Source organism: Anabrus simplex, chromosome 4, assembly GCF_040414725.1.
Source record: "Anabrus simplex isolate iqAnaSimp1 chromosome 4, ASM4041472v1, whole genome shotgun sequence".
Classification (NCBI taxonomy): Eukaryota; Metazoa; Arthropoda; class Insecta; order Orthoptera; family Tettigoniidae; genus Anabrus; species Anabrus simplex.
This window is the reverse complement of record NC_090268.1, coordinates 7,153,147-7,180,492: the sequence shown is the minus strand read 5'-3', so window position 1 is coordinate 7,180,492 and position 27,346 is coordinate 7,153,147.

Here is a 27,346-nt window from a genome sequence, read left to right as displayed (position 1 = left end):
GTTCACCTGTCACAGGTGAAACCAGTGTAAATTTTGTGTCAACTTGCTTCATATAATTTGAAAGGAATATGAAGGTTATATTTTTTTTTTGAGTTCAACTTTTAAGGCTTTCTGCCCCGTCTATAATATTTTGGTCTTATATGTAATCCTCTTGTAAAACCTTCCCCGATCCGTTAAACTGCCATTCTGTCCTTGCCTCGGCCATTACCACGCTCCCGTCTCCTGCTTCATACACACTGTGGCGTAATTTGAGTAAATGCCATGGATATCTGCACGCCGCTGACCCCTCAACCTCCTCACCTAGCCTGTGCCCTCAAAGAAACATGATGGTCCAACACAATTCTGCCGCCTAGCTTTAATGTTTCAGTGCCCCCGCAGCCGCGCGGCGCTGTGCCGCGTTTGGGTCCGAGGATGGGCCCCCTCGGCCCCAGCGAGGACGACATGTGCACGGCGAGCCGGAGCTCTCCTCCCGGCCAAGGCTGATGTGCGGCGCACGACCTGCTACTTGCCCGCAGCCTGTATACCTTCCCCGCGGGCGCGGCGTGTTTCAACACCCCTGCTCCCCTCATAGTGCGGGCGAGCGGTATCTCAGGGTACTTGAGGGGTCCGAGCGGCTTCCTTTGGACGCAAGCTGCAACGGCCGGTCTGGCCATCCAACTTAGCCTACATCAACTACATGGACAGCCACTATAAGAGATGACTACACTTGGGAATTCAACAACAAATTTGGTGGACATTGCAAAATTTTTCATCACATTTTAAAAGATTATCTTCAGAAATTCGCCTTCTACAAACATAAAAACCTTACGTTACCAATTACAACAAAAATTTTGGAACTGAATTAAGAATTTCTCAAATACTTCTGCAATTTATTTTAATATCAACATCAAAACTTGGACTTTGTTTTCAAACTATTTCATGTGTCACCCCTGGTGGAACTTTTGGGGGGGGAGGTCTGTACCGGGTGGTACACCTCCACGCCGCTAATTTAAAATGTGCGCCTTTTGAAACTCCTCTGCTGGAGGAACTCTGAACTTTATCTACTCTATTAATTCTCTACCTTCTCAGAAGATGTCACCATGTGGAAAATTTTGAGTTTTAGAACTGTGTCACTTTTGATGTGTTTTTGTTTCGCTTGAAGTAAGAAGTGTGAACTTTCTCTTCTAGAGGACACTACTGAAGATCTACAATAGTGCAACCTAGTGCGGAGTCAAAGAACTATTTTTTGGAGAAAATTTAATTTCAAGAGTTTGTTCCTTGTTAAATTTTTTTCTATCATTGTTTAAGTTGGCAATATTTACCCCTTTCTTCCCCTTGTTATGAATGTATCCAATCAGATGTATCTTCCCCCAACTTGAATCTGTTGCGGGGTCCTATCCAATAAAGAGTTTGTGGGAGGGTGTTTTCTTTCCCCTAACGCCTAGAAACTTCCGCGAGAGTATTTAAACTGCTGATTTTTGGGTCTCCGGGCCACTTCTGTTCCATCTTTCAGTGTGTTAAGTACATAGCAGGGGGCGGGAAGCGCCTCTTTCTTCTCCAGCCGTTCAACACAAGGTAATGGCCGATTAATAACTTCTTTCTTTGCTAGCTCAGCAGTTTAACTTTCGGGGCGGGTTCTAAGCGTTCAACCATGTAACCTTTTCCTAAAATGTAACTTCTCTTTTCATCTATTCTCTTGTAAAACGACATATTGGGATAGAGAGTGCTAACCCTCTCGAGCTCCCACTCACATTGTCTTGAGGTGAACTTATTTTCTCAACCTATTCTTCGTTAATGTAAAACAAAGTGTTCTCTTCTTAAGTCACCTCTTTAGTATGGGATTAGCCCTTGTGTTAACGGCCTAGTGCCAAGTAGGTCTTAATCAAAGTGTACTAGGAGTGCAAGTTTGCCTCCTCCCCAAATTGTTATTTTAGAGGTCATTTAATTAACCTTCTTTTTCATTTAATAGACCTCAGTAGGTTGGGTATTTTACCCCTGTGTATATGTCCTTAGAGGACAGCTTGAAGGTGAAGTTTGGTGTGGCCTGTGATTGGCTTACACTTTGAGAGCAGATTGCGCTTTTGGAATTCAATTTTTGTATGCCTCGAGGAGGCTTTACTGTGTAATTCGGAGCAAGTGCTCCAGGGTTTGATTGGGGTCTTCTGCCCCTTGGTTAAAATTTGTATATCGGAAAGTTGGGCTAGTTGCTCACGAATTGTGAACTCAGGGCTCGAAGCCCAAATTCTGTAATCTCTGTAATTGTACATTTCAATTGTGTTTCGGCTACTAAGTACCTGTTCTTTGTTATTACTTAATTTTGAAAAGAAAATATAACCTTGTTAAATTTTACAGTAACTTTGATTCCGTAGTTTGAGACTCATTCACGCCCGCACCTTCTTTCACCTCTACCTACCACCAAAACACGGTAACAATAATAATAATAAATATTTGAAGAAGAAGAAGAAAAAAAATTTACTTTTTTATATTTTGGACATAATAATGATGTTGGGAGTTGAAATGAAAAATTTGAAATTATTAACTAATAATAATAATAATAATAATAAATATTTGAGAAAGAAGAAGAAGAATTTACTTTTTTATATTTTGGACATAATAATGATGTTGGGAGTTGAAATGAAAAATTTGAGATTTTTAACTAATAATAATAATAATAATAGTAATAATGAGAATATTGAAGGAGGAGAAGAAGAATAAAAAGGAAGCTACTTTTTTATTTTTATTTTTTTTGATGAGAATAATAAGAGCTAGAAGTTGAAGTATTATAGCCAGGATGATTACGGGTTACGATAATCACGATCTCCACTATTAATAATAATAATAATAATAATAATAATAATAATAAAAATAATAATAATAATAATTTTTAATATTTTTATTTTAATTTATTATTTCGGAAGCTGATGATGAATGATACTAGGGAAGTCAGCTGGCGAATTAACGTAATAATGTCAAGTTGTTGTGAATAATAAGTTAAGTTAGTAGTTGTAAAATGAAGGCAAATCCCTACAACTGGACCATTAGGTTAGAGTGTCTTTGTCGTTTCCTTCAACTAACGATTAGCATATCTTGGTTAGGAACCCGGGGAGAGTTTATAGTTTCCCGGGTTGGTCTCGTCTCAATCAAAGTGGAGGCGATAACATAGTCCATGTGATCGCGCCCACTTAGCCAACAGGTAATTGGTCCACGACCAAATATGGTCATGGTGTTAACAAAGGTAAATCTGATACCTTCAGATATCAACGGTTCCACCACCCAAATGGAAGGGTGGTCAAAAGTGATAAAAATTATGTAATCATTTTTCAGGAATAATTTGCCAAATTATCGGCAAATCAAGGGTCAACAGATTTGGATTGTGTGTAAAAATTATTTTGTTTACTTAAATAAAATGCTTCTTTAGCATTTGCAAGGAAACAGTTCCAGGTTCTTGTTCTTGTAGAATAGTAAACCCTTGGTGACCGTTTAAATATCCGTCCCCATTCCTAGGACGGAGCCTTCATAAGTTTCCTTTGATCTGAATATATATAATTTGTGTGTTTTATGATGAGCCTTAAAGTTAAAGATTAGAGTGTCCCGTTCAACCCTGTAGTACTGACTGGATGGCGCCCTTACATTTAGTTTGAGATCTTATATCTCAAAATATAATTTTTTGTTTGTTTATTAGTTGCGATAGATTCGGACCGTAACACTCCCTGAGATAAATGCTGGTTGGGACTCAGACTTTGAGCGGGTACAATAGATAGAGAGTGAGTCAATCAAAGAAATGGATAAGAAATCAAAACTACCAAATCAAATCAAAGATATTGTTGCAATAACATTTCACACTCAAATACCTAATGATTATTGAGAATAGATAAATGACACAAGGGTAATTCGAACTCAGGTGATCAAACATCGGAATCTATGAAGTTTCAGCTGCTTAATTCCGTAATTCCATTTGAATGATGGCGACCTTCTATCTTCCTGATGAGGAATCAAATGCATTTCTAGGTGAACGGAGCACAGCTTTACCAACTCGGCTAGGCATTTCCTACTTTCCTCAAACAACGATGTAACTCTCAGCATTTATTTAGGTCATAGAACAATTGGTGTTGTAATATCCGAAAGTGAATATTCTCCTTGCTGGTCAACACTTGATGTGAATATGGTCCAGTTCGCAGCCGGACGTCGCTATCCCTATGTGGAGGGGTTGATAGCATGAACACAGCCCTCGAGCCCTCCGACTAGGCCGTAGTCGAATCCGAGGCCCTCTGAACCGAACGCCAGTACTCTGACCATTCAGACAAGGAGTCGTTCAATCTTGGGAAGTCAATACACCGAACAAAATGTTGAATTATATACAAATATTTACGAAAATAATCAAATACACAGCTCACTAAGAGGCAAGGTCTTTATCTTCTTTGCTATTTGTTTTACGTCGCGCCAACACAGACAGGTCTTATGGCGACGATGGGATAGGAAAGGCCTACGCGTGGGAAGGAAGCGGACGTGGCTTTATACAGCCCCAGCATTTGCCTGGTGTGAAAATAGGAAACCATGGAAAACCATCTTGAGGGCTGCCAACAGTGCGGCTCTCCCGTATGCGCGCCCGGTAAGAGGCAAGGTCTGCAGGTGACACAACATCCTCAGCTGTACAGCGGGTTTAAACTGTGCTCTTATGTCAAGAAACGCAGTTAACAAGATCACGTGATATAATCGGAAAAGTAAGTGTTACTGCCTGCTTTCTTTCTTCTCGAAGGGATACGCGATGCACTAGTACTGCACAGCCACTACCTACAATACAGCACAGTGAAGTGCTACGGGGATAACGGGATGGGACAAATATTCTCCTTTCTCTTAAGCCACTGGGAAGAGCTCGCAGTTGTTTCGTTTTGACTTTGAGCGTTATGACTGCGAATATTACGTAACTGAGAAGGGCGAACTCAACGCGCCCGTGTCTTTCCGAGTACACGGACATCGTCAAGCCAACGTCAGACTTGCTTACACCGGGCTTTTCGTTCCGCGGGCACAGTGCTCCAGCTGGAGCGACGTCGTGGTTACGTCACAGACAATGTCGATTAATGCGGCAACACCCGAGTTGGACATTGAGGCGGGTCTCGCGAATATGACTGCAGAGAGCCAGTGAAAAATGTTTACTGTCTTGTATCAAAAGGTACAATGTAGTAAAACGAAACATGCTCGTTCGCATGAGACTGTTCAAGAGGATGATCCAATAAAATCGTTGATGATAAGTTTTGAATATTATTTCCCAAAACTCAGTGAACATGGGAAGTCACATAACACTAGAATACAAACCAAAATCAATGAAAAACTTGTTGAATTATCTATTATCAGAAACTGAGTGGAAATTCTGTCACTCCCATACAATTGCACATTTGAACCCCGTATCTTTGGACTGTACATTGTGACACAACATTTGTAATGTGTCACTCTTCTTTGAATGTACACATACACGACAAAAATACTGATGGTATGTTCACACGAGTGAAATGATTTCAAATGTTTTTTTTCCTGAAAACATACTTTTGTTGAATTCGTCCTTTTTATTTTTAACACTTCATTATTAGCTCCGGGAATGGCGACTTCCACATGAAATACGAACGGAGCCCACAAGCGCAGGGTATGTAATGAACCATCTGGCGCACAGTTGCTGACGAGATGCGTACACACACCTGTTAGCTCGCTCCGTTCAGGAAACATACTGTGTTTATCTTGATGCTGCAGACCTTCTGGGCATAATGAAAACACAGCATCAGTCACGAACAAAAGGCTTTGAGGAATGCAACAGAAGGGCTCACATTAGTTTCATAAAGAAAAGCAATTTTGTAGTTGAATCTTGTGATCATAAGCCACGGAGTAAAAATTTGTACATAGAATCCACACCACGGACTAAACCTTCCATTTCGAAGCACACCCCTGTGTAAGGGAAAAAATAGTGATATTATACTCCCCTTAAACACTGTGTTATACATTAATGTGACAAACTTTACGATATAGCGTATACCATTGACAGAGATATTTAGTTAATTTAATCAGTGCCAGAGCTCATCATCAACGTCCATTAATGAACATGTTTTTAAAAACCCTACCACTAAGGTCTGCATTTATGTGCCTTAATAACACACTGATAAGAACACCGTAAAATGGAATACGACTGTAACATAAATCTTTACAATTGAATTACGTTTACTCGTCTTTATAATAATATCTTGCGTGTTGTATGTTGGGTATTCAGCCCGAAGGCTGGTTTGATCCTGTGCAGCTCCGCAAACAGCTGTCAAAAACAGCCTAGGCGTCACTGAAGAGGCGTACTACGGAAATGAGGAGTCAGGTAGTTTCCCGTTATTTTCCTCACCAAGCCAGCCGTTTCTATTACATATCAGTCTGCCAAGCCCACTGAAATGCATGCACCACCGACCCTATGGCCGATATTTTCACACCATCCATAATAGGAACTGGCTGCATAAACAATGGTATTACTAGCATCACTCATACCTCAGTCACTTTCGTATTGTCAAAACCAACGATGCGACTGAGACAGTTATAATAATAATAATAATAATAATAATAATAATAATAATATGAAGAGGAATAATAGGAAGAATTTATTCGATTAATTTGAGAATAATTATGGTGAGATCAAGGTAAAATATTAAATCCATGATGAATAACTGATGCGATAATGATAATCTCCACTGATGAATATATTAATAATAATAATAATAATAATAATAATAATAATAACTGTACCGGGCGGTACACCTCCACGCCGCTAATTTAAAAGTTGCGCCAGTTGAAACTCCTCTGCTGGAGGAAGTCTGAACTTTATTGACGGTATTAATTTTCAAGTTTCTCAGAAGATGTCACTACCTGGAAATTTTAGAGTTTTTGAACTGTGTCATTTTCGACGTATTTTGTTTTGCTTGTAGTAAGAAGTGTGAACTTTCTCTTCTAGAGGACACTACTGAAGATCAACAATAGTGCACCCTAGTGCGGAGTGAAAGAACTGTTTTTTTGGAGAAATTTGTATTTCAAAAGTTTGTTTCTTGTTAAATTTCCTTCTGTTATTGTTTAAGTTGGCTGTATACCCCTCTCTTTCTCCTTGTTTTGTATTCAACCAATCCCGAATTTCTTTTATTAATTTCTGACCAATCCGAGGTATCTTCCCCCAACTTGAATATGTTGCTGTATCCTACCCAATAAAGTGTTTGTGGGAGGGTGTTTTCATTCCCCTAACGCCTCGAACCTTCCGCGAGAGGATATAAACTGCTGATTTTAGGGTCTCCGGGCCACTTCTGTTCCATCTTTCAGTGTGTAAAGTACATAGCAGGGGGCGGGAAGCGCCTCTTTCTTCGGCGACAGTCAACAACCAGGTAATGGCCGATTAATTACTTCTTTTCTTGCTTGCTCAGCAGTTTAACTCTCGGGGCGGGTCCGAAGTTTTTCCATTATGTAACCTTCCCTAAAATGTAAAGGAACTTGTATCTATTCCATCTTTTAAACTGCATATCGGGGTAGAGAGTGCTTAACCCTCTCGAGTTCCCAATCATATTGTTTTGAGGTGAACTTATTGTTCTCAACCTATTCTTAGTTAACGTAAAATAAATTGTTCTTTTCTAAAAGTCACCTCTGTAGTATGGGATTAGCCCTTGCATTAGTGGCCTAGAGCCAGATTAGGTTTTTAAAAACAAAGTGTATTAGGAGTGCAGATCGCCTCCTCTCAAATTGTTATTTTGGAGGTCATGTAATTACCCCTTTTCATTTAATAGACCTCAGTAGGTTGGGTATTTTACCCCTGTGTCTATGTCCAGTGAGGACAACTTGAAGGTGGAGTTTGGTGTGGCCTTTGAGAGGCTTAGAGTTGAGAGCGAGTGGCTCTTTTTTTTTCGAAAATTGAGTGTTGTATGCCTCATGGAGGCTTTTCAGTGTAATTTGGAGCAAATGTTCCTGAACATGAATGGGGTTTTCTGCCCCTCTGGTAAAACTTATTTTGAAGTAAGGTTGGGCTGATTGCCCACGAATTGTGAAGCAAGAGCGCTGAGCCCAAATCTAGTAAATATTGTACATACATTTTGTTGATTTGCTACTCTGTACCTGCAATGCTTGTTATTTCGTCATTTTAAAAGAAAATATAACCTTGTTAAATTTTACATTAACTTTGATTCCGTAGTTTGAGACCCGTTCACGCCCGCACCTTCTTTCACCTCTACCTACCACTAAAACTCGGTAACAATAATAATAATAATAATAATAATAATAATATTTTATTAGGAAACTGATCATTAATTTGTGCGGATAAATTACGAGGAAGAACGACTCTTCGTTTGAACCGTCGGCAAGGATTAGCATATAACCATCCCGGATGATAAATGATAATAATCAAATATAGGATTATAATCACAGAATATGATAATGATCAGATAAAGAATGATAATGATATTATTTAATAATCATAGGAGGATATGATAGGGACAGTCCTCCTGTGTCGAACTCGTCGGAACCAGATGTTGGGTTTCCACGGGGGAGATTGTTAGCGGTAGATACGAAATAACCCACGGACGGCACATGTCTTCATTGTCAGAGCATAGTAATGAACCTTTCCGTACGTCTTGTCGTATTGGCAAATGTAAATACTGAGACAAGCTTTGAGTTAATGAGCTATACTTGGCATGTTTGTGAATCTGGAAATATAGGCTAGAGTTTGTCTGTACTATAAATTCCCGTTTTAAATACGATAACATTTCCACGGTGGGGGTCCGGCTCACCAGAATGTAGCCTACATACCGGAAGTGTCTCATGTCCAACGGAACGAGGAGATAACAGTAAATAGTTACTCTCATGCCTTCGTCTCCGAAAGAAGATCTCCGGCTGTGAAACGTCCACTCATACGGATGTGGATTCGATCCCCAATAACCAATGGGGCGAATTCACCAAATATTGTACACTACCAGAGTAGTGAGGTGAATCCAAGTATTATGTCATTTCTTTTTCGGGACGGAAGTGTCCCAATGTAATAATTGTCATCATGTGCAGTTTGCAAAATAAGTCAATAAATAGCTCCTCATTGCAATTTCAATAGGAAACAGTTTCCATATCTTTTTATTTTAGTTAGTCCAGTATGCCCATGAAATTTAAGTTGTCACTTCGCAGTCCTATTGTGGAGTCTATAATTTGTATCCATGAATGAGCCGTCCCCCGTTACCTTAATTTGCATGCCCCGTTCATCCCTGTGTTCATTTGGTGCACCGATATATATATATTTTGATTTTTTAATTACATTTTTTTATCTTTTACGAACTGATCACCCCTGAGATTAAGGCTAGTCTGGGACTCAGGAGGTGAGCGGGTGCAGTATAGCTGGTTCAGGTTCTGCCGTGAACTTAACACTTGTTTCAGGGTCTAGAACAAAGGGTATTCAGTCTGACAGTGAGAAATACTGCGGGTTAAAATCTCACTCTCAACGCTCCGGGAAGTAGAAGTGGCCAAGTTGAGTCACTCAGACGGTAGAGTTTTGAGTTGTAGATGACGAGTTCGATCCTGGCTGGCTCCTTCTGGCAGTATTTGGAAGGTACTTAAATAAGATACTCTCGGGTCGATAGATTCATTGGCACGTAAAATACCGCATGAGTTCCCGTGGTGTATTATTATTATTATTATTATTATTATTATTATTATTATTATTATTATTATTATTATTACTTTTCAGTGGTTCTTTCAAACAACTTCATGCGAATGCTGAAATAATTTAAAAGAAGAAGTCCACAGCTTCTTCACTGCTAATCCTTAAACTAAACTAAATACGTGACCCGTTAAGTCAATTAAGGAAGTTCGGTCCGGGTACTTCTGTAGAAAGTAACAGGACATCACATGGTTTCCTTGACCTGATTCCCTACATCATTTTCGTTATTCCCACGCCCTGGTGATGTTATCGAAGCGAACTGTGCCACACTTTGTCGTGTTTTACGGCTAGGTGCCCTTCCTGGTGCCAACCCCTTATGTAGACTGCTACACGACGGCATGTTTGCTACTGTTCTTTCGAATACAAAACCAGGAGACCCTTTCCGTATTTCTACTGGAGTCAAGCAAGGTTGTGTAATTGGTCCAACATTGTTCTCACTATTTGTTGGAACTATACTACACCTTGTGGATGATAAACTGCCATCAGGAGTAGAACTTCTGCATAGAACTGATGGAAATCTGTTTAATATTAACAGACTGCGAGCTAAGACCAAGGTGTCCTCAGTGTCAGTTATAGAGCTTCAGTACGCAGATGACAATGTTATCTTAGCCAACACAGAGGAAGATCTGCAATCAATCCTCAATGCTTTTAATCAAGCATATGAAAGTATCGGACTGGAAATTAATATTGATAAGGCTAAGATCCTTTACCAGCCAGCGCCTAATTACAATAAGAGAACTCCGACTACTACAATCAATGGCCAGACTCTGCCAAACATAAACCATTTTCCTAACCTTGGAAGCCATCTCTCGACATGTGCAAACATTGATGCAGAAATCCAATATCGTTTAAGATGCGCTAGTGCGGCTTTCGGTCCTCTCCTAAGAAGAGTGTTTCACAATCATAATATCAGTGTGAGAACCAAACTGTACATTTACAATGCTGGTGTAATTCCTACTCTTATCTATGGTTGCGAGATCTGGACAACCTACAGGAGAAACCTAAAATACCTGGAAAAATATCATCAACGATGCTTACGGAAAATACTGAAAGTTAAATGGCAAGATCGTCGAACGAACATTAGTATCCTCGAGGAAGCCAACGCTACAAGCATAGAGGCAAAGATAGTCAGGCATCAGCTACGCTGGGCTGGTCATATCGTCCGCATGCCAGATACACGCCTCCCAAAGAAAATCTTGTACTCCCAACTAAAGAATGGCCAGCGTAACCATGGAGGGCAGCTTAAACGATATAAGGATGTTCTAAAGTATAATCTTAAAAGATGTCGTATTGATACGATCAACTGGGAATCTACAGCCGAGGATAGGCCCAAATGGCGTAGCATTGTATACAATGGAGTTGAACATATAGAAAAAGATAGGAGAAGATTAGAAGCTGAAAGGAGGAACCGCAGGAAAGAACGAGCGAATGCGAGGGATGGCATTCTTGCATAACCATCTACTGCAACTACTAGTGTGTGCTGTCACTGCAATAAAATCTGTGCATCCAGAATCGGACTGTTCATGCATCTGAGACGACACAATTAATATGTTCAAATGACATTGTATTTACATACTACATATTCGTTGACGAATAAATGCCTATGATGATGACGTATGTACATGAAGAGGTGTATAGTGAGAAAAACACACCCAGTCCCCCATCTAGAGGACTTAACCAGAAAACCCTGAACCGGGTGTAATCGAACATGCGACCCTCGCATTGGTGACCATACGGCCAAGGAGCCGGATCAGATAATTTCACGGTTACCCTCCCGTTCTCTCAGTCAAGAACTGAAATCCTCGGACGAGCCTAGAATCGAATACAGAGGCTTCGGGTTAAAAGCAGGGACGCTGTCCCTAAATCACGGATGGATTATTCTCAATTAGTTACAAATATATCCTATCGATAAACACAGCTTTAAACGTGTTTGTGTAGAAATATAGGGAAAACAGATGAATCATCTGTTAGATGTCATCTTCAAGCTGCTACTGCTCCTCCTCCTCTTCCTCGTTTCCTTCTCCCTTTTGTGGACGCTTTCTTTTTCTACTCCTTAAATTTACATACCTTCATTCACCTCTGTAGTGAGGAACGCTGATCATAAGGATCAGTATCTTTCAAAGTTTCGTACTTGAATTACCAAATTTACTTCTACAAGCTTTAGTTATTTTAGCATTGGTACTATTTAGTGGAACCTGTTATTTTATTATTGTGAATGCTGTCAATCATTTGAAGAACAACAAAGCCCCAGGTATGGATGGTATTTCGGGAGAAATGCTGAAAGTGATGGGGGAGGAGGGCATGCGTGTTTTACATTCGGTATGCAATATGGTGTGGAAAACTCGTGTATGGCCCAAGGACTGGACAACATTAATACTAATCCCTCTTCACAAAAAGGGGTCTATAAGGATTGTTCCAATTATCGCACTATCGCATTAATATCCCATACAAGCAAAGTTCTGCTCTACATAATAAATCAACGCCTAAAACCATTCCTGCAACCTCAGATATCCGCAGAACAAGCAGGCTTTGTTGCAGGTAAAGGAACACGAGAATCTATCCTGAACATGAGACAGATAATTGAGAAATGTCGCGAGTTTTGTGTTCCTGCCTTTATTTGCTTCCTGGACTACAAAAAGGCCTTTGATTGTGTTATGTGGGACAAGTTGTGGCAGGCGCTACAGGAATTTGGGGTTCCACTGCACTTAATATCGTTACTGAAAAGCCTGTATAAAAACCATGCAGCAACGATAAAGGTGGATGGTGATCTTTCAGGCATTTTCAATGTGACAAATGGAGTAAGGCAAGGTTGTATATTATCACCTCAACTCTACAACATCTATGCAGAGTGTGTCATCAAAAGAGCTCTCAATGGCTGGAATGGTGGAATCTCGATTGGTGGCAGAAAAGTTAATAACCTGCGCTTTGCAGATGACACTTCTCTCATCGCTGGTAGTGAAGAGGAACTTCATGACCCGCTTACAAGGGTGAAGAACACTAGTCTTCAGTATGGTCTAGAGATAAACATCAAAAAGACCAAACTAATGGTAGTTGATCGGCAAGGTCAAATCCAACTTACGGGATACCTGGATATAGTTAAGGAATTTGTATACTTGGTGTCTGTCATCAATGACACGGGAAGCTGTGATAAAGAGGTAAAAAGACGTGCTGCAATGGTTAAACTTATTAAGATCTGGCAGAACCGGGCAATATAAAAAGCCACGAAGATGCGCTTGGTAGAATCACTAGTGTTCTCCGTCTTTTTGTACGGCTGTGAGACCTGGACCGTGAATGCTAAAGACAAAAAAACGCATTGATGCCTTAGATATGTGGTGTTGGCGGAGAATGCTACGTGTACCCTGGACAGAAAAAAGAACTAATGTTTCCATTCTGGACAAACTCTGCATCAAGAAATGCCTATCTTCCCGTGTGAGTGAACGTTACCTCCAGTTCCTTGACCACATTCTAAGACGAGATGGAGAGAACTTGGAAAAGGTAATTTTACAAGGCAGAATTGAAGGCAGTAGACCACGAGGAAGAACAGCAAGCAGATGGATAGATCACTGGGCTACCACTTCAGGTCATATTAACGAAATGTGAAAACCGCTCGGGATGGAGACATCTTGTCAAGGTTGCAACACGTAAATGATGGAGTTATGAGGTCACGACGCTGAGTAATGGGCACAACGACTAATGATGATGACTATTTAGTGACCAATTATTATTTCCTTTTTGCAAATATACGGGAGATACCCGTCTATGATTATCATATGAATGTGCCCGACTCGTTGGCTGAACGGTCAGCGTACTGGCCTTCGGTTCAGAGGGTCCTGGGTTCGATTCCCGACCGGGTCGGGGATTTTAACTTTAATTAGTTAATTCGTACGGCACGAGGGCTGGGTGTATGTGTTGTCTTCATCATCATTCCATCCTCATCACGACGCGCAGGTCGCCTACGGGTGTCAAATAGAAAGACCTGCACCTGGCGAGCCGAACCCGTTCGGGGATATCCCGGCACTAAAAGCCATACGACATTTCATTTCATATGAATGTTATTACTTGATTAGCATGAAGTTCCCTTATATTGAGGGACAATGACGACGACAAAGACAAAAACATAGACAAAGATAACAGCCTGGCTTAGTATTATGATAAAGTTAACTTACGAAATAGAATTAATGTGCCTTTAGGATGAAGAAATCCTAATACTAGTGAAAAATGTATTGCAGCTTTTACTCTTATGGTAACTGATCTCACTGTTCGTTCAATCAAATGAACCTTTCCTCGATATATTTCCTGGTTAGAGCCGCGCCTTTCGGGTGGTTCCTCAGTCTAAAAATCTCTGTCTAATGTTACAATACACTTAGATCTCAGTGAGAATGGTAGAACCACCTGTTACTTCACTAATCGCGGATATCATAGCGATGACTCTATCACGAAGGAATATTTCGCAACTTTTAATTCACAACTCTTGCGATCAGCGGAGGCAGAGAATATCAGTCTCGAAACTTTAAAACCAGTGTCACAACATAAAATATCGTCGATGGGTGGATCGTTGTTAAGTGCCGTCAGTGGACTTCCATTACGTGGTAATTGTTGCTTTAGGGGACACGTCTTTGAACGAAAGTACCTTATTCCAAATCCCGAATTACCTGTTGAAAAAATATAAATATTACGATTGTGAGGGAAGAAAAGCTCTCTCTCCGTCTTGGAGACGAAAACTAAGCCAGGCCGCGAAAGGAGGAGCAATCGCGCAGTAAGTGGCCGCTTCTACGCGACCCTAACCGCATGGCCAACTCGCTCGCTGTACCCAAGTATTAATACGACGCTCTTTTTTGGTGTAGGCTTAGTGAAGCTCACTCACTACACCTTTGTGCTTTTAACAGCAGATTCATACGTGGAAGTCATATTCCTAATTCCCGATGGGGAATGATGATTATTATTATCGTTCTTTTAAGGGGTCTAACATCTAGGTCATTGGCTCCTGATGAAGTGAAATGAAATTATAGATTAAACTTTTGAATATACCCACTGAACCCCATGGCGCTACAGCCCTGAAGGGCCTTAGCCTACCAAGCGACCGCTGCTCAGTCCGAAGTCCTGCAGATTACGAGATGTCGTGTGGTCAGCACGACGAATACTCTCGGTCGTTATTCTTGGCTTTCTAGACCGGGATATACCTACTGACTATGATTTTGAAAAAGAATAATGATCGATGGGGAATCAAAACCACGTCGTTTCGAGTGAAATAACGTTCTAGCGCACAGACTGTGCAGCGAGTGTATGAGTGAGTTTCTGCTTCATAGGGAAGATAAGAGGATAGCTAAAAGTGATAGAAATGGTGATTTTTATGTTGTAAATCAACTTGAGCCATTAGTCTGGTGTAGCGCTGAGTAGAAGGACTGTCTCCTAAACTTTGCGAAACGTACGCTATTTGAACCTGAAATTTTACGTCAAATGTTATTTCAATTTATATAAATGTCCCAGAATTTACCAACAACAGCAACATTTCGTTCTTCTTCCCGCTTACCTGATTTCAGCGTTACGTACGGGGTGAATATCGAGAGAAATCTTCGCTCATGGTAGCAGCTGGTGATGATAAACTTTATTTTAAGGAAATAAATTCCAACCTCATTACCAGCTCGTTTTCCTTTTCTTTTTGGTTTTACACTATCCGAAGGTGAAACAGGAAGAGGGTGAACGAGGCTATCAGTTAGAGGGCAAGAAGCGCACATAACTTCCTAGCTATGGAGGTGAATGACACAAGTAGCAACATGACACCGTGTGGAAACTAATGTGAAACTATAAAGTGAATAATTATTAGGTACAAGAGTTGTCCTAACTTGGTTAGTACAGAGAAAAACAGTGGTTGAAACTTGACAAGCTTGGCTAAAACTTAGCTCTACGCCATTACATTAACTGTACTGCACTAGAGCGCGAGGAAATACACGAGGGAAGAAGTTCCACTTGTAAGAGATACCGTCAGATTTTCTGATTAATAGTGGATGTAGATAGGAACCCTATCCTCGGCTGTCATGGGAATGGTTTTCTGTTTCCCATTTCCATTTCCAGGAAAATGCTGGGACGGTATCTACAGGCGATTCCTCCTTGACCAGTTTCATTCACCATCACTGAGCCTGGCGTCAGGAAGGGCATCCAGCCGTAAAAGAGCCATATAATTTCATCTCTACTCACCCCCGACCTGGTAACAGGAAACGGGATAGACATACATACTTGGTACAAGATCTTATGGTTGGAACCTCAAAAGGACCGTTGGCCTTGTATTTCATATTAGCCATATTTTATCCAGGAGATCGTGAGGATTGTTTGACCAAAAGAGCAGTCTCTACCTTCCATCTTAACAACCACCAAGCAAAGAGAGTTGTCAATGTTTATTTTGAGAAAACATTATTAAAGCACAACCGGATTCCAAAGTACCTGGGAGTTACTCTATATAGAACTCTAACGGGCGAGTTGGCCGTGCGGTTAGGGGCACGCGGCTGTGAGTTTGCATCCGGGAGATAGTGGGCTCGAATCCCACTGTCGGCAGCTCTGAATATGGTTTTTGCGTGGTTCCCCATTTTCACAGCAGCTGTACCTTAATTAAGGCCACGGCCGCTTCCTTCCAACTCCTAGGCCTTTCCTATCTCACCGTCCCCATAAGACCTATCTGTGTCGGTGCGACGTAAAGCCACTAGCAAGAAAGATAGAACTCTATCCTTCAAGCAACACCTGCCGGGCTCGGTGACTCAGAAGGTTGAACTTGCTCAAATACGTCAGAACCGTGTCGGTAGATTTACCGGCACGACACCTCGGCTCGAAAGTAGCCAGTGGGACGTACCGACATCAGTCGCACAGCTCTAGAGGAGAACAGGACTGCATGGTGTGGCAGTGAAGTCTCCTAGAAGGTCGTGAACAGAATTCGGACTGGCCTTGGTATTTACGCTGATGGAGGAAGACAGCATCTCCCGCGTGTGTTTGTGGTGCTGATCTCTCACATTGCACATGAGTGTATTTGAGAGCTTACCAGGGACTTGTGCACGTAACCCCTGACTCAGTGGAGTATATAAGGAACTTGGACAATTTGAGAATTGTGGAAGTATGTGTGCATCCATGCTGTTCTTGTGTAATGAATGTTGTTTTACTGTATCATACGATTAATAATAATAATGCATACATACATATGTGGCCCGGCTTGTTTATACAATCAATATGTAAAGAAAATATAAAATATGATGTGTAGCTTGCGAATTAACGCCTCACTCCTATGAAGTGTGAACTTACCATTGGATTTCAATGAACTGGTACCTGAAACACTTGACAGTTCTCACACTTCATGACATTCACAACTCAATCCCAGGCCCATCATACCGGTCAGCTGTGTTCTTATACGTATTTCCTTCTGTACATGAGACAGGCTTCTCTGTTTATCATTTCCTTGTCCCTATGAACCATAATCTAAACGGTGTCCCCATAAAACATCGACAGGGTTTAGCATATTGTGCGGGCTGGCGGACTGATCGATTTTCAAGAAGGAGCCCCTGTCCGGACATGTACGGTTTGGGCGCTGGAGAACGTCCAAGTGTGACAATGTGTACGAAAGATGCAACCCTTTAGCCATCTGTGTACTGCGGATGGACGACTTCAGCCTAGTAACATTCCAGCACACAGTCTTGTAGTCTGCCAGTGCAGCAGCGCGACATGGTGCAAAGCGGATTACAGTGCTGCAAGATTGTATGCGGAACGTTTTCCAAACAGACGTACTCCACATCATTCCAGTTCACCGCCATCGAGAGAAGGCCGACAGTTCCACATGAGTAGTATGGAGAGTGGTGAATGACACCCCTGAAACGTGAGCGGAGGACCTTATTGCTCGAGTCCACGTATGAGTCATGTGCGTGGGGCTCAGCACCACCGATGACGTAGGAGATACGCAGTTCGAACTCCGTTTGTAATGAGCCCGATGTGCTACTCATTGGGTTTATTGACGACGCGAGGAACGCACAACCATCCAACACTTCGAAGCGCTACAGCGTCCAAGCCGTGAGTTTTTGGATAATGGTTCCTTCTTGAAAACGGTTCAATTCTCGTTCCCGCACAACATACTAAGCGTTGTTGGTGTTTTTGTGGCACCCTGCACATGCTGCAAGCGGGTAAGTCACTCGCTGTCCACAATTACATATCGCTGCGATGTGGTGGTGATCTCATGAAGCTTCATTGAGTGAACGAAGTCGCTGCTGATGACGTAGTGAGCAGCTTCGTTATACTTGGAGATAATTATGAAGGCGTCAGTTCCTGGGAGCGAGCTGGAAGCCAGTAGTCAATCACACCCTGCACCTTGCTGAGTTAGCGAGTTCTAAGTGATCATTGTTTGGTGTGGAGGGGTTGTCAAACCACTCTCTTCAGTCTTGAAGAGGCCAGCAGGTAATTTGACAGTAGACATAGTAAATCCTATACGCGGCTGCGGCTGAAGTGTAGCGGCGTGAGGCGCCTTCATGAACGAACTACTTCATATGAACGAGTCACAGCGAAGGCGAATGAACTGGTTCGACCCATCGCTAGTACAAATCAACAATACCTTGATAAAAATTGCAGGCACCAGGTCAGTGGCTTCATGTTCTCAGTCATATTACTCCCCCGCACCTTCGCAGACTAACGCTCTGTTGAAGATAGGAAGGAAGGAAGGCTGTTAACTCTGGATACATTCCTGGAATGATCTCTTGACCTCCACTAGAACGCCATAAACATAAAAAACAAATCACCAGAAGTGTAAACGGTGATGATGGCAGCAAAAAACGTCTGGTTGTTCGTATGATCGCAATCCTCGGCGAAGTTGGCAACCAAAATGGTAAGGTACCGGTCATAACCTAATTTAAGGTGCAGGCTGGAACTTTTGCTGGTGTGAAGGGGAAATTGTGGAAACACCGTACGATGGAATTTGAACACACAATCTCGCGAAATATGCAAACAAGCAAGATATACAGTATAGCAACATTACAATAATATTGTTACAGCGCTGTCCAATTATGACTTGTAGTCAATATTTTAGATTAACGAGAAGAATCGACGATGATGATGATGAAACTAATGGTGTATTAGAGAATTCTTTCTGACACAATACAGAGATGAAATAAAAAATAATATACAGTGTAAAATTTCGGAACAAAAGAACGGGTGTGGCAACGTGACTCCGGAAATGTATAATTACAGAGTGTATGCCGACACGCGTCGTCATTGCCAGAACTAAATGCGATACAACGGCTACGATTGTTACACAAGTAAACATGTTGGAAATCAGTTTGATGAGGCCCTGACCTACCTTTGGGCCCGCACACATGACATCCTGTCCTCTTCAGTTCTTGGTAATTGTTGGGACCCTGCGTTCTTTCGTACAGTCTTACTTGACAGAACATGCGTACTGTATTGCCTGATTACGTGGAAGACATACCACTAGCATCCTGTCGACTTCATGTCCCTGCACCAACTGCTTGGCCATCACGCTCTCCTGACTTCTACCACTGGAGACACATAAAGACTATCGTGTATTCGACTGTTAGAAGATCAGATAATTCTACAATTATTCATTTCCGCATCCATGTTGTCATACCAATGTTTTCTTTTCGCTACATGAGGAATCCCTTCCCGAAATTCCGCCATTGAATTTTAATTCTTCTACAGTAACATTTCTTTAATCAAACACGAAGTCAAGTCAAATTCAGTATGTATTACCAGTAAGATCAGTAGCTACTGTGCCATTTGTTGTCTCAAGGAGTGGGTGTTAGTCCTCATTTACACACAACACACCACACTGTTAACCACCATAGAAAAGTACAACAGAGAATTCATCCTTCTACACAGGGTTGGCATCATAAATATAGCAATGTGGAAAATGGACTGAGAATAAACTAAATTTCCCATTTGACTTTGACTTCCCAATAACCTTCTTCTTCAATTTATGGAACTGGCCCAGTTTTCCACCCTCTGAAGCGAAGGCCACTATGGTTCAGCCAAGGAGCCGTATTAATAATAATAATAATAATAATAATAATAATAATAATAATAATAATAATAATAATAATAATAATAATTTTGAAACTGTAATAGAAATAAATGTGCTGAAAGAGGTAGAAGGACAAACAAGCTTGCAGATAACCTTTGAAACGACGGAAATAATGTCAAGCATCAAAGACAACACACCCAACTCAACAATAAAACGCCAGCATAAGTTAGTGAGTGGATCCATTAAAGCGGACTAGTTACAGATGCCTTAGCGGCCAGAGCAAAACAATAAAAATGGAGGTAGCTTTTAAAATGACCCGGAACATATATAACGAAAAGTGCTTTCCTACAAATACCAAAATTCACCATTAACACTGTTGTCCAGCCGGTATCTCTGTATGCGTCAGAATGCCTTATCCACTCTCAGAAATGCGCACTCGCTAAGTTAGAGCAAAAAGGAAAAAGAGATTCTCCACAACATTCTGGGCCCAAACTACAAAAACGGTATGTGCGTAAGAAATTCCAGACAGGAAATCTACTCTAAGATAGAGAAACTCAGACAGGAAATCTACTCTAAGATAGAGAAACTCAGACAAGAAAACTACTATAATGTAGAGAAACTCAGACAAGAAATCTACTCTAAGATAGAGAAACTCAGACAAGAAATATACTCTAAGATAGAGAAACTCAGACAAGAAATATACTCTAAGATAGAGAAAACCAGACAAGAAATCTACTCTAAGATAGAGAAACTCAGACAAGAAATATACTCTAAGATAGAGAAACTCAGACAAGAAATATACTCTAAGATAGAGAAAACCAGACAAGAAATCTACTATAATGTAGAGAAACTCAGACAAGAAATCTACTCTAAGTTAGAGAAACTCAGACAAGAAATATACTCTAAGATAGAGAAACTCAGACAAGAAATATACTCTAAGATAGAGAAAACCAGACAAGAAATCTACTCTAAGATAGAGAAACTCAGACAAGAAATCTACTATAAGATAGAGAAACTCAGACAAGAAATATACTCTAAGATAGAGAAACTCAGACAAGAAATATACTCTAAGATAGAGAAAACCAGACAAGAAATCTACTCTAAGATAGAGAAACTCAGACAAGAAATATACTCTAAGATAGAGAAACTCAGACAAGAAATATACTCTAAGATAGAGAAAACCAGACAAGAAATCTACTCTAAGTTAGAGAAACTCAGACAAGAAATCTACTCTAAGATAGAGAAACTCAGACAAGAAATATACTCTAAGATAGAGAAAACCAGACAAGAAATATACTCTAAGATAGAGAAACTCAGACAAGAAATCTACTCTAAGATAGAGAAACTCAGACAAGAAATATACTCTAAGATAGAGAAACTCAGACAAGAAATCTACTATAAGATAGAGAAACTCAGACAAGAAATCTACTATAAGATAGAGAAACTCAGACAAGAAATCTACTATAAGATAGAGAAACTCAGACAAGAAATCTACTCTAAGTTAGAGAAACTCAGACAAGAAATATACTCTAAGATAGAGAAATCCAGACAAGAAATATACTCTAAGATAGAGAAATCCAGACAAGAAATCTACTCTAAGTTAGAGAAACTCAGACAAGAAATATACTCTAAGATAGAGAAACTCAGACAAGAAATCTACTCTAAGATAGAGAAACTCAGACAAGAAATATACTCTAAGATAGAGAAACTCAGACAAGAAATCTGCTCTAAGGTGAGAAACTCAGACAAGAAATCTACTCTAAGATAGAGAAATCCAGACAAGAAATATACTCTAAGATAGAGAAAACCAGACAAGAAATCTACTCTAAGTTAGAGAAACTCAGACAAGAAATATACTCTAAGATAGAGAAACTCAGACAAGAAATCTGCTCTAAGGTGAGAAACTCAGACAAGAAATCTACTCTAAGATAGAGAAATCCAGACAAGAAATCTACTCTAAGTTAGAGAAACTCAGACAAGAAATATACTCTAAGATAGAGAAAACCAGACAAGAAATCTACTCTAAGTTAGAGAAACTCAGACAAGAAATCTACTCTAAGATAGAGAAATCCAGACAAGAAATATACTCTAAGATAGAGAAAACCAGACAAGAAATCTACTCTAAGTTAGAGAAACTCAGACAAGAAATATACTCTAAGATAGAGAAACTCAGACAAGAAATCTGCTCTAAGGTGAGAAACTCAGACAAGAAATCTACTCTAAGATAGAGAAATCCAGACAAGAAATCTACTCTAAGTTAGAGAAATCCAGACAAGAAATCTACTCTAAGTTAGAGAAACTCAGACAAGAAATCTACTCTAAGTTAGAGAAACTCAGACAAGAAATATACTCTAAGATAGAGAAACTCAGACAAGAAATATACTCTAAGATAGAGAAAACCAGACAAGAAATCTACTCTAAGATAGAGAAACTCAGACAAGAAATATACTCTAAGATAGAGAAAACCAGACAAGAAATATACTATAAGTTAGAGAAACTCAGACAAGAAATATACTCTAAGATAGAGAAAACCAGACAAGAAATATACTCTAAGATAGAGAAACTCAGACAAGAAATATACTCTAAGATAGAGAAACTCAGACAAGAAATCTACTCTAAGTTAGAGAAACTCAGACAAGAAATCTACTCTAAGTTAGAGAAACTCAGACAAGAAATATACTCTAAGATAGAGAAATCCAGACAAGAAATATACTCTAAGATAGAGAAACTCAGACAAGAAATCTACTCTAAGTTAGAGAAACTCAGACAAGAAATCTACTCTAAGATAGAGAAACTCAGACAAGAAATCTACTCTAAGATAGAGAAACTCAGACAAGAAATCTACTCTAAGATAGAGAAACTCAGACAAGAAATCTACTCTAAGATAGAGAAACTCAGACAAGAAATCTACTCTAAGATAGAGAAACTCAGACAAGAAATCTACTCTAAGATAGAGAAACTCAGACAAGAAATCTACTCTAAGATAGAGAAACTCAGACAAGAAATCTACTCTAAGATAGAGAAACTCAGACAAGAAATCTACTCTAAGATAGAGAAACTCAGACAAGAAATCTACTCTAAGTTAGAGAAACTCAGACAAGAAATCTACTCTAAGATAGAGAAACTCAGACAAGAAATCTACTCTAAGATAGAGAAACTCAGACAAGAAATCTACTATAAGATAGAGAAAACCAGACAAGAAATCTACTCTAAGTTAGAGAAACTCAGACAAGAAATCTACTCTAAGTTAGAGAAACTCAGACAAGAAATATACTCTAAGATAGAGAAATCCAGACAAGAAATCTACTCTAAGATAGAGAAAACCAGACAAGAAATATACTCTAAGATAGAGAAATCCACACAAGAAATCTACTCTAAGTTAGAGAAACTCAGACAAGAAATATACTCTAAGATAGAGAAACTCAGACAAGAAATATACTCTAAGATAGAGAAACTCAGACAAGAAATCTACTCTAAGATAGAGAAAACCAGACAAGAAATATACTCTAAGATAGAGAAATCCACACAAGAAATCTACTCTAAGTTAGAGAAACTCAGACAAGAAATATACTCTAAGATAGAGAAATCCAGACAAGAAATCTACTCTAAGTTAGAGAAACTCAGACAAGAAATATACTCTAAGATAGAGAAAACCAGACAAGAAATATACTCTACTAGCAAATGTACCCGTGCTTCGCTACGGTATTCTACATTGTATACGGATATCGACGTAAATACTGTGCGTGCAGCAAATGAGATTGTTTTAAAATTGCATGTCTCTTAGCCTTATCCGAGAAATAGCATGGGGAGGTCCACATACGTTGTTTCCAATGTAAAGTGAGGGTTGCGGAGTTGTGATGATAACGCCAGGCTCACTTGCCTACTGCCATTCACAATCGAGTTGGCAAGTTTACATTATAATTGCAGGCCCCAATGCCTACTGCGCGGTCACAATCGATTTGGGGAGTTTTAGTTACAATGGCAGACCCATTTCCTACTTTCAGACAGGTTACAGTTGAGGAGTTTTTATTATAATACCAGGCAACTTCCCTACCACCAGTCAAAATTGAGTTGTGCAGTTATCATTATAATGACAGTCCCTTTTTACTGCTGCTAGCCAGCTTACTGCCAGTCACACAGAATTAGTGAGTTTCCATGAAAATAGCAGGCCACAATGCCTAATGCTAGTCAAATTTTAGATTGGAACATTTGTTTATAATGGCGGGCACCCTGGCCTAGAGCCAAACACAATAGAGTAGGGGACTTTCGAACAAAACTGCATGATCCCTTGCCTTCTGCAAGACAAATCGAAAAGTGAATTATTCATTAAAATGGTAGGCCCTCCTTACTAATGCCAGTTACACAGGAGTTGGAGAAGGACCCCATTCCTACTGCCAGCAGTCAAAGTCGGTGTAGGGAGTACTGATTACAATAGCAGACACATCCTTTCTCGATCTCTACAAATCGACATCAATGAATATATATACAGATGGACATACGAAAGTATATGAATGTTTACAATATTGCAGACCTTCATTTACAGATTAACTGCTGCTAAACGGTACGTCATATCGACAAAGGATTGTACCGTAAGGCGCAGTATTTAGCGATCTAAATGGCTGGTCCTATGATATTTTCTCGCATCTAATCTATTCATGGGTCAGATTGAATCAAAAACGTTGAATAGGTTGAAATTTGTGTAAGAATATCTTACATTTCCATTACTTTTCGGATAATTATGTGACATAGCATTTGGCTCACATATGGGTACTGGGTGGGCCAATGTTCGTGTAGAGTTTGATCATACTATCTTTCCTGTAAGTGATTGAAATTATGCACATGAGAAGAAAAGGTTTAGAAATTAATTTCCATTAAGGCAGGTAGATTTCCATAAAGTTTGGTTGTGTGTATTTAGAGGGAGTGCAAAATCACGGTTTCGGTTTCGTATAAACCCCCAATTAGTTCAGGGATTTAGAAACAATATTTGCCCTAAAACCTCCCCAAAGGACAGGTGGATTCTAAATATGAAGTTTGGTGGAAATATATCCAGTAGTTTCCAAGTTAGAGAAAGACAAACAGACCAACAAACAAAGAAACAAACAAACAAACTAACTAACTAACTAACAGACACCAAGGAAACCTACCCCTGGACAGATGGATGCTATATATAAAATTTGGTTCAAATATCTTGTTAGTTTTCAAGTTGTAAGAAGTACGCTTTACACGCACCCGCTGGGATTTGTACCGAAAAACGGTCCGTTAATGATATATCCCTTACTAAATCCTGTTATCGAAATGATGCACATGAGAAAAAAAGGTTTAGAAATTCATTTTCATTAAGGCAGGTTGATTTCCATTAAGTTCGGTTGTGTATACTTTGAGGGAGTGCAAAATCACGGTTTCGGTTTCGTAAAAATCCCCACTCAGTTCAGGGATTTAGAAACGATATTTGAGCTAAAACCTACCCAAGGAGAGGTGGATTCTAAATATGAAGTTTGGTGGAAACATATCCAGTAGTTTTCAAGTTATAGGACAGACAAACAGACAAACAGACAAACAGACAAACAGACAAACAGACACCAAAGATAAAAATGATGCAGATGGTCATTATTACACCTGAAACGGATAACTGTACGGAAATTTCGCCAAAATCAATGTACAGACACACGGTCGTTACGCTTTTATTTTTTGCGCTAAAACCTACCCAAGGACAGGTGGATTCTACATATGAAGTTTGGTGGAAATATATCCAGTAGATTTCAAGTTATAGAAGGAGAGACAAACAGACAAACAGACAAACAAACAGACAAACGGACACCAAAGCTAAAAATGATGCAGATGGTCATAATTACAGGTGAAACGGATAACTGTACGGAAATTTCGCCAAAATAATCAATGTACAGACACACGGTCGTTACGATTTAATTTATATAGATGACGGATAAGCATGAGCACGTTGAAAAGTGCAGACTTCCACTTCGAGATTCATATCTCCTAAACGGTTTATGATATTAAGAAACGGTTTGCGCCATCAGACGTCTCATTTATCGCTCTACATGTTTGTTTCTAAACCATTTCCTCGTATCTCCCATATTAAGGGGGTAAATTGAGCTCAAATTTTGAATAGGGTGAAATTTGGGTCATTTTTAACATTTTACATTACTTTTTGCCTACTTATGTATAAGCTAGAATCATGAAATTTGGTACACACATGTCCCATAATCGTGCCAATGTGCGCACACAACGTGATGATCCTATCATTCTTATAAGTGTGTCAAACAATGAAATATACTTGTAAAAATCACCAAATTTACGAACAATCCAGAAATACGGCCAAATTTAACGTATAAGGGAGAGAGATACGACAAAATGTCACAGGACCTAAGTTGTAGATCACTGCGAATTGAAGGGACACTGTGCCATCCGTTTTGTGATACGACTTACCGTTTAGCCAAAAAATAGCTCAAAAGGAATGTCTGCACAGTCATTAAAATTGCCTCCATATTTCGATATCTTTGGGGGGTAAAAATTGAAAAATTTGAACATCTTGGAATTTTCCCGTCGGTTAGGGACCAAAAGCTATAATTTCACCAAATTTCAATTGTCTACTTCGTCTGGCAGGTTGTGCCGCCATTTTGATTTGGGGGGATAGGGGATAAAAATGAGGAAATTCTCGAAAATTTTTAAGCCCGCGAAACCTATAGGTTATCGTTTTGGATATACTATACGACTGTGTTCTTATGCTGAGCCCAAAATTTGAGCCCCCCCAGCGTGACCCCTTCAGGGAGTTTTGAAAATTTCAGATTTTTCTAGGGATCCTGGGGTCATCAGTTTCCTCCGTACCAAGTTTCAAATTTCTGAGATTTCTGGAAGTGCCTCATTAATTCACGTCTTTTTTCATTTTTAAATATTTATATATACATCGCTCCAGCCCGACTTGCTTTTATATATATAGATGACAGATAAGCATGAGCACGTTGAAAAGTGCAGACTTCCACTTCGAGATTCATATCTCCTAAACAGTTTATGATATTAAGAAACGGTTTGCGCCATCAGACGCCTCATTTATCGCTCTACATGTTTGTTTCTAAACCATTTCCTCGTATCTCCCATATTAAGGGGGTAAATTGAGATCAAATTTTGAATAGGGTGAAATTTGGGTGCATTTTTAACATTTTACATTACTTTTTGCCTACTTATGTATAAGCTAGAATCATGAAATTTGGTACACACATGTCCCTTAATCGTGCCAATGTGCGCACACAACGTGATGATCCTATCATTCTTATAAGTGTGTCAAACAATGAAATATACTTGTAAAAATCACCAAATTTACGAACAATCCAGAAATACGGCCAAATTTAACGTATAAGGGAGAGAGATACGACAAAATGTCACAGGACCAAAGTTGTAGATCACTCCGAATTGAAGGGACATTGTGCCATCCGTTTTGTGAGACGACTTACCGTTTAGCCAAAAAATAGCTCAAAAGGAATGTCTGCACAGTCATTAAAATTGCCTATATATTTCGATATCTTAGGGGGGTAAAAAGTGAAAAATTTGAACATCTTGGAATTTTCCCGTCGGTTAGGGACCAAAAGCTATAATTTCACCAAATTTCAATTGTCTACTTCGTCTGGCAGGTTGTGCCGCCATTTTGATTTGAGGGG